At 36.4% G+C, this 6,379-nt stretch overlaps 1 protein-coding gene across 1 annotated transcript in view; it reads right to left on the minus strand.

The window, feature by feature from the left end:
• Window positions 1–5,786, minus strand: part of LOC138704849 (uncharacterized) — a 29,186-nt gene extending 23,400 nt beyond the window's left edge. The window contains exon 1 of the mRNA XM_069833161.1: window positions 5,523–5,786. The gene's annotated coding sequence lies outside the window, so the exon portion shown is untranslated. The remainder of the gene's footprint in view (window positions 1–5,522) is intronic.
• Between the last annotated feature and the right edge of the window lie 593 nt (window positions 5,787–6,379).

A 6,379-nucleotide genomic window follows, 5' to 3' on the forward strand; every position in this document is an offset into this window, starting at 1 on the left:
TACCTCGTGCTCCCACCATCAGACCTATTACATCAATGTGGGACAGGCTATATTTATCTTTATAGAACGAGATTGTTGGTTCATAGATCCGTTTCTTTTCACTGTCCACCTCATGCGTTTGATCTGCATGTGTCTCAAATCTGATGGTGGGATCGAGAATGTATGCCGAGTTGTTCTTAATGGCAATGATGTCAATTCGCCGAACACCTCCTTGTGTGGCTAGTCCCTGCACCTCTTGATGGACTGTAAACCCTACTTCCTTCAGTGCCTCGGCCAGCATAGAACGGACAGCATGGTGACGGATGTTGCGAAGGGCCTCACTATAGAGGCAGAAGCCAAGGATATGGGGAAGAGTTTCAATCTCGCTGAGACAGCGCCTATAGCGGGTACCATCCCGACATCTACCCGGTACAGCTCGGACCGGAGCGACATAGTCTACTATTTTAAGGGCGTCTATCCATTCCGAGAGGGTTAGACTTTTGTGATTTCTTATCCAGCTGTTTGCTGGGGGATAACTCTTTGTTAAGAATCACTCCTTTACCCTTTTGTTGCAATGTACACCAATTTTTAAATTCTTTTTCTCTTAAAGCGTCTCTAACTTTTCGAGAGTCCACAAAATTTTTACGATCATTTAAAAAAGAATTAGCAGGAGTTAATTTAAGGCTCTTTAAACATGTTTTACTCTCCTCAATAAGGTCTCTAGTGGAAGTAATGTAAGGATCATGAGTTTTGTGTAATACTCTTAAGCCGTTAATGTGTTGTAGCGTGGATTCCCAGCGTACCCTAAAAAGACCAAGACCTTTATATTTACGATGTGTATATACCATAGAATCGGGTGTGTCAGCTGGTAGGTGCAAAATTTCTTTAAGAGTGCTTTTAATAATTTTATCAGCGTTATCTAAAAAAGTATTGGGTATTGTTTTCAAGGGCATTGTCTGGAATGTGTAGATTAATGATGGGCAAATTGAGGAATTTAATATACAAAACTTTTGATAGTATTGTGAAATTTTAATTTTCCTACCAATTTTTTTTCTATTGTTCCATTAAAATTATAGCATATAGCTTATTAACCTGTTGTATCCTATAGGATACATTGCCAATAGCAAGGGTGGAAAGTTATGTGCTCATGCATACAATGCTGTTCTCCCGCATTGATAGATGCCGTTTCACAGTGGTTGAAGCATGACCTTGGATGCGCTGTATACGAAAATGCGTATATTTCGTAAGATTTCAACGTGCTGCCGCCCACATAACCTGCGCGACATGACTAGGCCATGCTTCAACTACGGTGGATCGGTTTATATACGTTTTCTTCGCTGAGTATTGTACATTGATTGCAGAGATATGGCGGCGAATCTGTAACAGGCAGACACACATTTATTTTATAGACAGCAGTTCAAATGCATATCGTGAAAAATGAAATGATAGCTGCTTTGGCGAGACAGGAGACATGTTGCAGGTAACTGGCGTGGTCTAGGAGTTTCCGAACCTATGCTCAGTCGCAGATTTTATGGAACTTGTGTTGAATTTTCTGAGGTTCTCTTCAACAGTAAGAGAATGTCAGATAATTCTATGGTGAATTATTAGACTTATCTCGCACTGTGGTATTTTAATTACCATGCTGCCATTGAAGCTAGTGTTCGCGATTCAAACCCGGTCAAGGACAATGGGTTTTTAAGGACAATAAAATACTCTCGGAAGGAAGTAAACCTCCCACACTTCCCTATAGTCATTGGCACTATATAAGGCATGTGAAGTGTTTCCTTGGAGGATTAAAGACTTGTTGAGGCTGAGTAGAAAACAAATTTGTTGGTTGGTTGACTCTGAGCAGGACGTTGTTGTCTGTAGAAATATCTTTGAAAATGGACCTAGATTATGTCGCACTGTGTATAAAATGTTTGGTTAGTCATGAAACAGCACAACATATTTGTGCAGTTCTGAATTCCTGGCGGAACTTATGTTTCGTTGTTTACCAGAATAGAGTATTCATTTTATTTTACTTAAGCTATTACTGCACTTCATGCAAAATACAGTATTATTCCCAGCGAAATAATTGTAAAGCAGAGTGTAATAATTGAAATTATTATAAAAATATTACTATGAGCTATGACAAATCAATGCAATAAAAATACTCAAAGCAGGTAGACAAAAACATGCGAAAATACCGTTTTTATTCGGCCAAGAATGTTATTTATATTTCACTCAATATAAAAGATTCGTCCTAAAATATAGTGTAGATATGTAACGACCAATTGAAAATGTTTCGATACATACGAAAATTTGTCTTTATTTAAATATAGTACCTCTTTTTATTTAGAGTGAATGCATTACATTCACATTTCTCAGATTATGTTCGACGGATTACAGGGGACTTCGAGATGTACCGTGATGAACTGCGATGTTACTTTTGTATTTAGCAAATCTATTAATTTATTTGAGGACATAGCCAAAGGATGGAGTGTAGAGCAATCCCAGAAGAAACATGAAATTCTGGCCAGAAGAAGAAAGAAAATTGGGTGATCCAGACTTCATTGTATGGATGGTATAGACCAGCGGTGACCAAAACTCGAACTGCAATGATTACATGCGACAGACAGCCTATGAAGTAAGGAGACTGAGGAAAGGTTCTTGGCATGAAAACTACAACCAGTGGTGGTTCCTGTACTAACGTCTTGATCAATCCCGCGGATAAAAATCTCAAGTTTTGCTGTATTAATAATTTCGTTGCTGTCATTAAGAGACAGTGAATAATATACGATTTGTCTTGCTTCTTTTTTTAACCTTCTTCTTGAATATAATCAGAAATTTTCTAAATTCTTCTCTCGATACTTGGTCGAGAAATTCGTAGTTTTTCAAAATTAAAAACGTCTTATGGACAAGTTATTTAAGCTATTTTAATCATTACTCTTTTCAGAAATTGTTTTATTAGAAGGCTTTAGAACACGAGATATTTCAAACCCGTTAGGTAGCTGGCTCCCTTATATTTATTTATCTCATCTTTTTCTTCCTGGCTACGATTTAAGATATGTCAATTCCTGGCGTTTAACAGTCCGTTGGCACATAATATTGAATCAGTTTTTCTACAATATTATTATTAAATGAATAACTAATAAATAGTTACCCTCATCTAAAGATTAAGAAAATTAAAACTGAGATAAAACCTAATAATTTTAACTTCTAGGGAGAAGATCTAAAAATATCAATATTCATGCACGTACAAAATAATTATAGAAAAATATACTTAGTGGTCAGTAATAATAATAATAATAATAATAATAATAATAATAATAATAATAATAATAATAATAATAATAATAATAATAATAATACATTATTCAGCGTGGCAATTAATATTTCTATACACTCCTATTTGAACCGTTGAGCGAAGTAAACGTATTACATTTAGTCCGACAGAACAACAAAGAAGTTCTGCTTCTCATTCTTTACGAAACCACCTCTTATTGCCTGTAGAGACAGAGTTCGTAGAGCGACATGGTACCGCCACTGCTTGCCTTCAGTACGTGAATGAAACACACAGCAATGTACAGGAAACTCCACGTACCCGTTTGAATGTCTGTGATTACACGATGTAATCACGACACCCGCTTTGGTCACCGCTGATGTAGAGTTAGATCTAAAGAATCTGGGAGTTAGGAGGTGGTGGATGGTCGTCAAGGATAAACAGTCGTGGAGGAGAATTCAGAGGGAAGCTGAGGCTCGCTCGCATCGGGTTGTGGCACTAATGATAATGATGATGATGATGATGATGATGATGATGGTGATTATTATTATTATTATTATTATTATTATTATTATTATTATTACTTTTAATAATATTTTGCAGGACAGTGATCCTTCACCAAATTAAAATTAAGGATAATTTTAAATAGATGAATCAGCACACTTCATAAAATGATAACCATCGGTATACAACGAATTTTGACACGCCCAGACCAAAATTACAGGCACTGCCTGCTGCTGCGAATAAGAATTCTAGCCGCTGACAGGACTTATTCGATTTGCAGTAACTCGCTATCGCGTGTTGACTATTCCAAATAAATCTACTTTAATATCTTACCAAAAGTTATATTTTATGTGCATCATTCCCGAATAAATTAACTACCTAGTAGGTATTGAATATGAACAAAATTTTCCCTGTAGTTTAGGAGAAGTCGTTGTATGAAAGCAGACACAACAGACAGATGGTATGCCTACAGCACCTTTTACGTTGTTTTTTATTGTTCACTTTAACACTTGATTAAAATTATAAAACTTCCTATAATTAAAAATTTAAAAGTGTCACAATTTTTAAAAAGGTAGTCTACCTTTATGACAGACGGGCCCCGTTTCAACACCGGTGTGGTGTCATCTTCAGTGTCTTTCGAACTTCTCCGGCATACGTGATGTTTCAAACATGTATTTCCGTTATCTCTAGTTATAGAATTTGCACAGCATCACAATATTTCAACTTTTAATAGTTTGTATAATTATAAAACTAAGAGTCTGCATTTTATAAATATATTTTAATAAAATAAATAATTTTAAGCATTCTGTGAAGGTTCATACGTGCTGATTTAGGAAAGCCTCTAATATAGCTCGTAGTAGTTTGTGATCTCTCGTAGGATTTTTAAAATTCACTAAAGTTGACCTTATTTTTAAGAGGACACTTATGTGATTTTTAAAACGTATACAACTTTCATCCAAAATCTATGAATTTTAAACTACATAAACATGTCTACAATACTATCATCTGTACAAATTTTGGTGGATTAGGGCTAATAGTTTTCAAATTATATTTTTTAAATATATTTTATATTGACGACACTAAAAAGGCTCCTTGCGATAAAGTTTTCGAAATTGTTTGTTCATATTGACTCAAAAGATTGAAAATATTAATTGAAATATAAATTAATTAGCTTTTTGAGCTCAGTCTAAATAGTCACAATAAATGTTTAAATAGATTTTCTTAATTTTTCACCATTATTTCACCATGGTTTCCCCTTAAAAGAGCGATTGAGAAAGAGAGAGAAAAAAATAAGCATTGCACTCAGTGGTGCGTCATTATCATCATTATCTTCATCATCACGATTTCCGCAGGAGTTCTTATGGAATGTCACACGAAAATTCATGGGTTCGAATCTAGATAAAGAGATTGTTAGTTAGGTCTGCATAACAGACATCATTATGAAATTGTTTAAGCCTCAATATGAATAAAATATTACTTTTTATAAATGCAAAATTTGACGATAATTATAAAATCAGAAAATTTCCCTGGCGCCGACAGGCCCGCCAGGCCTGATATACACCCCTGATTTTACTTCACTAAATTGTTGAACTAAGATTCCTCAGTATATAAGAATTCGGTTCCCTCTCACTTGTTTTTATAATTATGAATATATTGGAACAAGAATCACTTCAAAACAAGATGAATCTAGCGCTTACGGTAATTACAAGAGTGGAGAACCTTCCTTTTAAAAGTATTTAAATTCCTTAGCTTCTCCAACGGTTCTTGTATCACATACCTGTAAGATTTTATCGCTGCAGCGGTCACCTAATTCCACACACACTGTCGGGCGCAGCCTTTTAAGACATCTCGTGTTACATGGATACCGCTGTCTTCTGATTGATCAGTGTATCAGTGAGGTAACGGTAAGCAACTATAATGCTCTCACATCTCGATCTGGAGAACTTGACTCTCGAATGTCTTTCAGCTCATTCCAGAAGAACGTGAGAGAAGCAACTGATATACCGGACGAGGCCTTCTCATAGAGTTTTCCAGGTCTTGTACTGCTCTTTTTTGCTGCAGGGTAGAGTACGTTAATCCCAGGAAGCCTGTTTTGAAACAGAGACGTGTTGGAGTTCCAGTGATATGAACAGATTGGACAGAACACCTCGCTAGAGGCGAACAGAGTTCAATGGCACAATCTCGCATCTTGAGAGGAAGAGAAAGACGTTGACACCTCTCCATTTAGTGCAGGGTCCGTTATGAATCGCGTGTTGTCGCACACAGCAAAAAGAAATTGCATGTTTACTTTAATCAGTAAGTGCAGGGTTTTAGTTCCTCTCATACGCTAGTGAATGAAATGATGTTTTCCATGTTAAAACATTAGCTTCCCAATACAGAGTACTTTTTTACTTGGCACTTGCACTAATTCATTTTTGTAGCTCAGTTGGCAGAGCATTGGCTTACGATGAACACTGATAAAGTCAAATCTCGGCAGGAGAGTTGTATTTGTGGTGGTCGAAGCCAATCCACTGACACTTTCCACAATACTTCTTTCATTGTCATATCCGTTCCGAAAACAGGCAACCTACTTCTGTTTGTTCGGCGTCGGATCGGGCATCCGCCGTGGAAGGTGCTCCTCGCGGTTTGTCCGAA

Source organism: Periplaneta americana, chromosome 8 (genome assembly GCF_040183065.1).
Source record: "Periplaneta americana isolate PAMFEO1 chromosome 8, P.americana_PAMFEO1_priV1, whole genome shotgun sequence".
Taxonomy (NCBI): domain Eukaryota; kingdom Metazoa; phylum Arthropoda; class Insecta; order Blattodea; family Blattidae; genus Periplaneta; species Periplaneta americana.